General features: G+C 42.3%; 1 pseudogene; it reads left to right on the top strand.

The window, feature by feature from the left end:
- Rpsa-ps25 (ribosomal protein SA, pseudogene 25) lies at nt 1-3,430 on the top strand (annotated as a pseudogene).
- Nucleotides 3,431-11,195: the final 7,765 nt, after the last annotated feature.

Below are 11,195 nucleotides of genomic sequence, written 5' to 3'. Positions count from 1 at the left end.
ATGGTCATCTCTGGTGAATCTTCAGCCAACTGGAGAGGTGAGCTGGGATTGGGAGCAGTTGAAAGCAATTATGTCAAAGTTAGAGGCTCAATGTCAGTCCAGACTTCTCAGACTTCCTAAGTTTTAGTCAGGGCTGTCATGTGAGGAAAGGGCAGTAAGTGAGGGGAGCAGATGTGTGAGCACAGCAACATCATCATGCTGTCAAACCTGTTTCTCAGACCCTCAGCAGAGCAGTGAGCACAGCAGAGATGCTCTACTGATTAGACGATCCTTCCCCTCCAGGGAGAGGAGAAAGAAAAAGAAGGAAAGAAAGAAAGAAAGAAGGAAAGAAAGGAAGGAAGGAAGGAAGGAAGGAAGGAAGGAAGAAAGAAAGAAAGAAAGAAAGAAAGAAAGAAAGAAAGAAAGAAAGAAAGAAAGAAAGAAAGAAGGAAAGAAATGAGGTGGGACAAAGACACTTACAGAGAGTCATCAACAGTCTAAGAAGGATAAGGCAGGAGCATGGCTCAGAAAAGGCTGGTGCTAGTTGGTGAAGTCTGTTCAGAGGCAGCATTGTGATTTCCAGGGGGAGTTCTTGTGTGAGCTGAGATCAGGACAACAAAAAGAGCCTTGCACCCACACTACAGTTTACCTACACCACAGGGTTGCTAATGGGCTCTCAGTATAATGCAAGCTGGTCTTAAACTCAGTGCAGGCTCAGGCTCCCTAGTGCTGGAATTCCAGGCACATACCAGCATTCTTAACCTTGACTGGTGATCTTATTGTGACTACTCCTTCTTTCTGTTTAACCTGGACTTCCTTGGCCTTCTGCCATGTTATAATGAAGAAGGCTCTCAGAATCTGATTTTTAATTTTTTTTCATTTGTCTGCATGTTGTTTAGTCTCTTGTCAACTGGGTTACTTGGCAAGATTCTAAATTAAGGAAATAATACCATTATATTGATATTTTATTTGACTGATGATTGACAAAGTACAACCAAGTTCACTGTGGGAAGCAGTGGTCCTGACTTATAGAAAAATTAAACTGAGGGAACTGTGGAGAGCAAGCCAGAAAGCTGCTTTCCTTCATTGTCTCTGCTTCAGTTCCTGCTTCCAAGCTGCTGCCCTGAGTTCCGGCTCTGACTGCATTAATTACTTTTCTGTTACTGTGATAAAATACCATGGCCAAGGCACTTTATAGAAGAAAGCATTTATTTCAATTTACAGTTTCGGAGGGCAACTGAAGCACCAAACTGAGAGCTCACAACTTGAACTGCAAGAATGAAGCAGAGAAGGGCTGGGGATTTAGCTCAGTGGTAGAGCGCTTACCTAGGAAGCGCAAGGCCCTGGGTTCGGTCCCCAGCTCCGAAAAAAAGAACCAAAAAAAAAAAAAAAAAGAATGAAGCAGAGAGAGAAAGAGAGCACTGGAAATGGTGAGAGGTTTAGAAACCTCAAGCAAGGCCACACCTCCTAGATTTCCCCAAACAGTGCCACCAAAGGGGGAGGGGGCGTGTGTGTGTGTGTGTGTGTGTGTGTGTGTGTGTGTGTGTGTGTGTGTGTGTGTGTGGCTGTGTGCTGTCTCTGTGTTCAAAAGCATGAGCCTATGGGGGACATTCTCATTGAAACCACCACAGTGATGAGCTCTAATGTGGAAATACAAAGCAAAGGAATTCTTTCTTCCCCAAGTTGCTTTTGATTACTATGCTGGTTAGTTTTGTTTGTTTGTTTGTTTTTATCAACTTTACACATAGTAGGGCCATTTTTGAAGAGGAAACTACAATTGAGAAACTGTCCCCCATCAAATTGGCTGATAGGCAAATCTGTGGCGTGTTTTAATTGATTAATAAGTGATGTTAAGAGTGCTGAGTTTACTAGGGCCTGGGCTGCCCCTGACCAGCTGCTTCTGGGTTCTATAAGAAAGCAGGATGAGCAATCCATGGGAAGCAAGACAGCAAAGCAGCAGCCCTGCACAGTCCCTGCTTCGGTTCCTGCCTTGCTTGAGTGCCTGTCCTGAGTTCCTTCAATGATTGACAAGACTCAAGAGGTATAATCTAGACAAATCCTTTCATCATCAACTTGACTTTGATCATGTTCACAGCAACCAAAGTAGGGAAGTTATGGTGTTTATTACAGCATTAAAGAAACCTAACTGGGACAATTTGTTTTGTCTTTTTTTCCCCCAAAGATTTATTTATGTATGTGAGTTTTGTGTCTGTATGTACACTTGCATTCCAGAAAGAGGAATCAGATCCCTTAAGAGATTGTTGTGAACAATCATATGGTTGCTGGGATCCAAACTGGAGACCTCTGGAAGAGTAGCTAATACTCTAAATCGCTGAGCCATCTCTCCAGCCCTGGTCTTGTTTTTTTGAGACAAGAGTCTCATATAGCCCAGGTTGGCCTCAAATTCACTATATAGCACAGGTTGACCAACTTTTGGTCCTCCTATCTTCATCTCCCAATTTCTAGAATGACAGGCACATAAACCTTCAATCTTGAACTTTGCAGCTTCCATAACTGTGAGCAAAATAAACTTCTCTTGTTAATGATCTGTTCCAGTGTATGGTAATCTGTCACTGTGGCAGAGAACAGATCAAGATAACTTGCTAGTGTATGGTAGGTACTAAGAAGTGTACTTCTACGGTATCTACATCATAAACCTGAAGAGGATCTGGGAGAAGCTGTTGCTCGCAGCTCGTGCTATTGTTGTGGTTGAGAACCCTGCTGATGTCAGCGTGATCTCCTCCAGGAACACTGGCCAGTGAGCTATGCTGAAGTTTGCTGCTGCCACAGGAGCCACTCCAATTGCTGGCCGCTTCACACTTGGGATCTTCACTAACCAGATCCAAGCAGCCTTCAGGGAGCCACGGCTTCTAGTGGTGACCGATCCCCAGACTGACCACCAGCCCCTCACAGAGGCTTCTTATGTCAACCTGCCCACCATTATTCTGTGTAACACAGATTCTCTCCTGCACTACGTGGACATCGTTTATCCCATACAACAAGGGAGCTCACTCAGTGAGTCTGATGTGGTGGATGCTGGCCTGGGAAATACTGAGCATGCGAGGAACTATGCGAGACCGCATGGGAGGTTATGCCTGATTTTACTTCTACAGACACCCACCCAGAGGAGATTGAGAAGGAGGAGCAGGCTGCTGCTGAGAAGGCTGTGACCAAGGAGAAATTCCAGGGTGAATGAACCGCACCAGCACCTGAGTTCACTCCTGCTCAGCCTGAGGTGGCCGACTGGTCTGAGGGTGTACAGGTGCCCTCTGTGCCCACCCAGCAGTTCCCCACGGAAGACTGGAGTGCGCAGCCAGCCACTGAGGACTGGCCAGCAGCTCCCACAGCGCAGGCCACTGAGTGGGTTGGAGCCACCACTGAGTGGTCCTGAGCTGCTCTGCAGATGCCTGAGCGAAGGGGAAAAAAGGTGGAAGGAAAATAAAGTTCCTAAAAGCTGGAAGGAAAAAAAAAAGAATGTGCACTTCTCTTCTTTCCCATCCTTGTTTTAAAACACTAACAATTTGTTTTTGATGATGTATATCCATCATAGAAACTATGGAATGCATTGTGAAGTTGAATGACAATCCCTACCCCACAGACTCCTGCAGGCCCAAACTGACCATGTCCCCACCCTTTTGGGCATTTCCTTCAGGCTTCTTTCTGTTTTTCTTTTTTTCTTTTCTCCTGAAAAGGGCCTTATTTAGCTGTTTTAGATACCATAAAGTTCACTTTGTAAAGTGTGCAATGAGGTGGTGGATTACTACATTCACAAAGATGTATGCTCGTCATCACTATCTAGATTTACACTATTTTATCACCCCAAAAGGAAATCTTGTACCCATTAGCAGCCACTTCTACTTGCGTCAGTTCCCGTCTCAGCCCTACACAACCATGCATCATCTGCTTTCTGCCTCTATCCATTTGCCTATTCTGACTATTGAATACAAACGGAGCCATACCTTATGTGTCTGGCTTCACTTAGAAAGAGTTCAAGGCTCCTCCGTGTTGTGGCATATATCAGCACTTCATTTTTCCTCACAGTCAAATATAATATCCTGTTGTGGGGATATACCACATTCCATTAGCTCAATTTTTTTTCAGTAGACGGACATTTGGATCGCTTTCTTCTAGTTGCTATGAATAGTCCTGCTGTGAACATTTGTGTTTAAGCTTTTGCATCGACATGTATTTTCATTTCTCTTGGGAGTGGAATTTCAACGTCATAGGGTAATTGTGTTTAAGATTTTGGAGGACAGGAAAACAGCCTCTTTCTTTCTTCATGGTTCTGGTGATACTGTGATACAGTTCACTGCACTAGCTTCCTGAAACGTTCTGCTTTTCCCCTGGTTTCTTGGTGAGAACTGTTTTTTAATCATCCCCTCAAAAATTACATTAGCTCAATGATGCATGTTCTAAGCCTTGGGCATAGAAATCAGAATACAAGTGTCTCATACAATACAGAGGGAAACTAGACACAGCCAGTTAAAGTCCGCGTGACCTGAGCTATCTTAGAGAGGTAGGCCAAATGCTGAGAAAGCACAAAGGGAAATGAAAGCCAAATTTCCTGTTGTAGACTGAAGAGAGCTTCTGAAGAAAGGTGCCACAAGCCTAGCCTGGCAGGGTAAGTGTGTGTTTATCGAAGAGGTGGAGGAGGGAAGACAGACATCAGGTAGAGGCAAGAAGATTGCAAAGTAAGTATGTGTGGTAGCACGCATATTTAATTCCAGCAGGCAGAGGCAGGTGGATCTCTGTGAGTTTAAGACCATTCTGGTTTACATTATGAGTTCTAGGCCAGCCGAGACTCCACAATGAGCCTCTGTCTCAAATAAAAACAACAATGAAGACTTGCAAAAGCATGGAGGACCAGAGTGAAAGATTTCTAAGATGCTACAAACAGATTGGCATGGCCAGAGTCCCAAATACTTTCAGAAAGAGCCAGTTAGGACTTTGGCAATGTAAAGTGAGATGATGTGATGGCATCCAAGTGATACATGAAGAAGTCCCAACATAATTTAGCTTTCGAAAGAATACCACCAGGAGTAACATCGTTGGCTTTGCTGAATGTCTGACACTTTTTAAAATAAAAATAGCATGTGTATGTTTAAAAATCAAAGAACAAACATGTTTATGATGATGTTCGACAGTCTTCTTTGCCCTTTCATTTCTAGGGTCAAACCGTCCCTTTTCAGTTGCTTCTCTTGGTAATGAGTTCCTTCATTTATTTCTACTAATATGCTTACCCTGTTGCCTCTCAATGTGTCAACGGACACTATAACCTCTACTACTGCTGTCTTCTCAGTGTGTACCCTTACTTCAGGTCTTTCCCTTTATGTGTAGCTTCATATAGTATACTCAGGCCTATGTTTCTTGGTCTGTCAATCCTAGACAGTATGTCTTGACTCCTGCAGTCTGATGTGAGAATACTAGGCAGTCTGGTGTACTTCTGCAAGCATAGATAAATCACTCATGGCTTCTCTTTAGGTTGAGTTTAAAAGTTAAAGAGAGGGAGATGAACATATGGCTCAGTGGTTAAGATCACCTGCTGCTCTTGCAGGGGATCAGAGGACCAGGCTTCAATTCCCAGCATCCCATCTTCAATCCCAAGGGATTTGACATTGTCGTCTGACTTCTGTGAGCACCAGGTGCATACATGGTACATGTTCATACATTCAGACAAAGCACTCATACATGTGAAATAAATAAATCTTAAAAATTGAAAATCAACAGGAGCTACAGGATTGAGGGTATACGTCCTAGTCCTTTCACAGCCCAGCTGTATGTTCACACCCATTTCCACGCCTTACACAGTGTTTTGTTTCCCTAGAATTTCCCTTTTCATTTAAAAATCTACATGTTAACAGCTTTCTTTATTGTGGTGTGTTTGGTTTTTGAGATGGTCTCAATCTATAGTCCAGACTGGCCTAGAACTTCTCAGTTTGGCTCAGGTGGGCCTCCAGTTTAAGACCTTCCTACATTGGCTTCTAAGTGCTGCTTCAAAGAGTGTAAGCATCACAGGTCAGGGCCAGACAGCGTTATTTTATATGGATATATAGTATTTTGTTTATCCACTCATCCATTCACTAATGGACATATTGGTCATTTCTATTTTTGCTTGCATGAATAATGATGTTATAAACATTTGTATAAAAATATTTGAACATGAGTCTTAATTCCCTGAGGAACCCAAGAAGTGGGATTTCTAGGTCAGATAGTAATTCTAGGTTCAACTTACAAAGTAGCTGCCAATTGCTGCCATACAGGCTGCTTCATTTTACGTTGCAGCTACTAGGTAGGTCCCAACATTTTCATGTCTCCCCACCATGTGTGTACTTGTTTGTATGTGCATATGTGTAGGTACTTTTTTGTATGTTTGCAGATGCATATGTATATGTAAATGGAATATGACAAACTCCAGGGTCATTCCTCTATAAAGCCATCCATTTTATTTGTTTATTTAGTTTTGGAGACAGAGTCTTTCACTGGCCTGGTATTCATCAAGTAGATGACCAGCCAGGCCCAAGAATTTGCTTATGTTCACATCCCTTGCACTGGGATTACAAGGCTACCAGCACACTTGGCATTTTCCCACGTGCGTTCTAGGGATCCAACTCAGGTCCCCGTGCTTGCTGAGCAAATCCTTTTGCTGACTGAGCCGTCTTCCCAGTGCAGCTTTTGTTGGTTTTGGTTTTTCATATTATGACCCGTCTAGAGGAGATGAACTGATAGCTCTTTAGCTAGTGTTTGAATTACTCCAAGGACTGATGATCTCAAACATCTTTTCATGGACTTGTTGGTAATTTTTCTGTCTTCTCTGAAAAACAAACATGTCTTTTTTCTTTATGATTAGCTGTGTAAAACCCACCTCTGTAACCTCAGCTTCTAACACCAAGCAGGCATAAAGCAGGCACTCAAAAGACATTTGGAGGTGGTGAGGAAACTAGAATAGGTTTTTTTTAAAGAAGGTGGAGGGAACCGGGCTGCCTTAACCCCTGCAGCTTTAAGAATCAATGCTGAATTCCCATATCATGGTGGGCCTTTCAGTGACTGGGAAAGTTGAGGTCCATTATGGAGAAGCTTTGAACTTTGTGCTCTCCTTAGCAGAGCCTTACATTGAACTGCTTCAGGTGGAGCACCAAGCTGCTGACCTTTGGTGTTCTAGAAAGAGATTAATAAGGTCCTGTATGGTACTTCAGCCTGCTTCCATACTCCTTTCATTTCTGTAGACTCGCTAATGACTCTCCACCCTGAGGCTCTAGTGTGGACATATGATTAATATTCTTCATAATGACTTGCATAAGTCTCCCTGTATGCTGTTTAGTGCCATTTCTTTATAGAAAAGTTCCTTGGCATGCCCAAGTCCAACAGTCTGAAGGAGTTCTTTCATTAGTCTCCCTTAAAGCCTAATCCTCCTTGTGTGTGTGAACATATATGTGTGTGTATGTATGTGTATGAGTGCATAGGCATGTGCATGCATGTGTGTGTGTGTGTGTGTGTGTGTGTGTGTGTTTATGTGTGTATGTTTGTTTTCAGATCAGTCATCACAGGTTATATTTAGGGAACATACTAAACAATTGTTTGCCTAAAGTTTGTCTCTCCTAGTATACCAAAGTTTCATGAAGCAAAATATTAACATGCCCAGATTTAACACAGTATTTGGCACATAGCAGACTCAATAAATGTTTATTAAATAAAAGGAAAAATAATAACTAAGAGAACAAAACCTATTCTGCCTTCATGCTGAACATTGCACCTGGCAACCAGGTAGAGCTCGGTGAACGTTATTTTCTTCTCTGTCTCTGCCTCTCTGTCTGTCTCTGTCTGTCTCTCTGTCTCTCTGTCTCTCTGTCTCTCTCTGTCTCTCTCTCTGTCTCTCTCTGTCTCTGTCTCTCTCTGTCTCTCTCTGTCTCTCTCTGTCTCTCCTGCATATCCTTGATCCTTTCACCCTTCATCCCCACCTCCTCTTCCCTCCCCCATTTTCATTGCTAACCAAATTTCGAGGGAACTCCTTTCTGTATGTGTTGGTGGATGACAAGCCATAGTAGGTCTGCCTTAAGTGTCCAAGACCCATCACTTACCTTACTATCAGGGCCAGGGTGGAGAACTCAAGTTCATGAGGCAAGTATGAGAAACAACAGGGATATCAAGAACTTTCTTTGACACTACTCACTAGCCCCAAATGAAATCTAGATAAAGGTGCTGAAGAACTGAGTTTCACTGTACATCCAGAGAGAAACTACACGGGGCTGGGGAATCTCTGGAAAACAACTAGACAGAATCTCCAAGTCCCAGTTCTATATCAGGAAAGAACACAGAATTGTTTACTTCGATTCTGTGTCACCAGCCTCTGGTGCTCAGTCTATAACATTCCCAGCATAATTCTCAGAGCTTCTGCTTCCATAGACCCAGACAGAGAACTCACTACTGCTAATGAAGGCAATGAAAAAATCTCTTTTGTGTCAGTTGGGTGGTCTTTCTCTCTGTACTGTGCTATCAAAGTTCAGACTCCATCTCAAAGGGAGGGCATTGGTTCGGCAGAATGATCTGTTGCTCAGTCTGTCCACCTGAGTCAGAGACAAAAAGGTTTGAAGGACTCAGTACATACCAGTGGCTGTCTATGTATATTTAATATGGAAATGAAATACACCAAAATGTTAACAATGGTTACATTGGGTGAGTAGGGGCATTGTAGGATTTTTTTTTCTATTCTGTAATCATCAATACTTACTGACTTTTGTATGTTAAATCCACAAGATGAGAAAGCAATGTCCTGGGATAAAATATGACTGAAATTTAATGGCACTGTACTTAGTGGAAGAAACTAGTCACAGAAAGTCATCTATTAAAAGACACCGCGTATAGGAAGTTTTTAAGAGTGGCCTTTATAATTGGAAAATACATCAGAGTTGTCCGAAGCTAAAGGGTATGAGGAGTTGGAGGGACTGGCTAAAGGATCTAAGATTTCCCTGAGAGGATACGAACACATTCTTCAGATTTGGCTGGTTTTTGTCAACATATCTAGAAAGGAGGAATCTTAACTAATAAAAATGCCTATGACAGTTTGAATGACAATCATCACCTTAAGCCCCATAGGTTCATATGTTGGAAGGCTTGGTTCTCAGTTAGTGGAACAGTTTGGGGAGGATTAGGAGGTGACATCCTTGGAAGAGGTGTGTAATTTAGGGCTGACTTTGAGGTTTCAAAAGCCCACACCATTTCCCAGTTAACACATTCTCTCTCTCTCTCTCTCTCTCTCTCTCTCTCTCTCTCTCTCTCTCTCTCTCTCTCTCTCTGCCTTATGATTATGAATCAGATGTAAGCTCTCAGCTACTGCACCAGTGCCACTGCCAACCTTGCTTGACTGCTGCCATACTCCTTACCACGATACTGACTGTAACTCTTTACAACCTTAAATTTTGTTGTTTATAAGTTGATTTGGTGATGGTGCTTTGCCATGGCAATAGGAAAGTAACTAAGACAATGCCTCCCATAAGATTAGCTTGTGGACAAATCTCTGAGCCATTTTCTTGATTAGTGATGGATGTGCCTTTGCAGGCACTGCTATCCCTGGGTAGATTGTCATGGTACTGCAAGAAAGCAGAATGAGCAAACCATGGCTTCTTCATGGTTTCTGTTGCAGTTCCTGCTTTCAGGTTCCTGGCCTGCTTGAGTTCCTTCCCTGTCTTCCCTTAATGGCCTCTAACTCAGGATATGTAAGCCTAATAAACCCTTTTCTTTCCAAGGCACCTTTGTTTGCCTTTATCAGAGCAATAGAAACCAAGCTAGGAAAAGTGGGATGTGTACTGAACTCTGCAAATATAGTAAAAACCATTAAACTGTATACTTTCAATTTGCAAAAGCTACGCCATATGGTATGAGAATTATATATCAATAAACTTATTATTTTTAAAAGAACAATGAATCTAAATTCTAAAATATGTCTTGCATTTAGAATCTGAGAGAATGAACTGAGAATTTTGATTGTAGTTTTCATTGTACATTTTTTTCAATAAGGAATGGGAAGTGTGGAGAAGAAATGCAGGAAAGAACAAAACAGTAAGGGAGAGAGAAAACAGAAAGAGGTTGCCTTGCCCAGTTGCTCTTATCTTCCTAGCAACAGCAGGCGTCCTTCTTGTACCCAGATTCCACAGATAAGGACAGGGGGTCTGTACACTCACACGTCTACTGCTAACAGGCCCAGAGACAGCCCTCATTCCCAAGACTCCTACATGCCTGCCCAGTATCTGTTTGGTGTGACCTCTGAATACAAGTTTGTCTGTCATCAGACAAGTAGGCAGATTCAGAACAGTTATGGTAGGATTCTAGGGTATGGAATCAGGTACACATTATGGGAAAATACTTCCAACTGCTTGATTCTTGGGAGAGTGGAGTAGAGATTATATACACATACACAATTTTATATGTATATATGATGCATAGATACATAAATAAAATCTTCTTACACAAACGCTGGTGATTATTATTTTAAAAACCAGATGTCTTCATCCCTCTGCTTTATTTCAAAGTGCCCAGGCAATATGATGCTTTCCAGAAGATAAGAGAAATGCACTGAAGAATCCAGTGCTGGGAGAGGAGCTGGTGAGCAGAGGAAAATATTCCAGATATGCAAACAAGCACAAGGCTACACATTTAGGATCTGCAAGACATCAGATAACAGGTACCAGTCCCCTTTGCTTACTTGGTTCTTTCCTCCCCTGCTGTTTGTGTCTGTGCCAGCCACAGGCTGGGATGAGGCTGCAGTTCTAGGAATTGGCAAACACATAAATTATATATAATAACATTATATATTATATTTATATTATACATATATATTCATTAAATAATATAGGTAGAGCCAGAAAGATAAATACATAATAAAGTGCCACCAGACCTGGCTGGCTTCTATGACAAGCATGTGTGCATGCATGCATGTTCATGTTTGTATGTGTTCAGAAACACATGCATGTGTGTGTGGATGCCAGAACACAGTGTTGAGTGTCATTATTTCAAAAGGCCATTCACCTAGATTTAGGTTCAACGCCAATTCTCCAGATCAGGATGTACTACTATTCCAGTATAGATCACCGTGCATCATCTTTTATAGTTTTGTGTATTTGTCTGCATGAAGAACTTCAGTGACAATGCCCAGTGGTGGAAAGTGGCCAAACTCTAGGGGATACTTCAAAGGCACATACAGGCTTTGGATAAGGCCACCATCA

Source organism: Rattus norvegicus, chromosome X (assembly GCF_021556685.1).
Source record: "Rattus norvegicus strain SHRSP/BbbUtx chromosome X, alternate assembly SHRSP_T2T, whole genome shotgun sequence".
Classification (NCBI taxonomy): Eukaryota; Metazoa; Chordata; class Mammalia; order Rodentia; family Muridae; genus Rattus; species Rattus norvegicus.
This window is presented reverse-complemented; position numbering and strand designations above follow the sequence as displayed.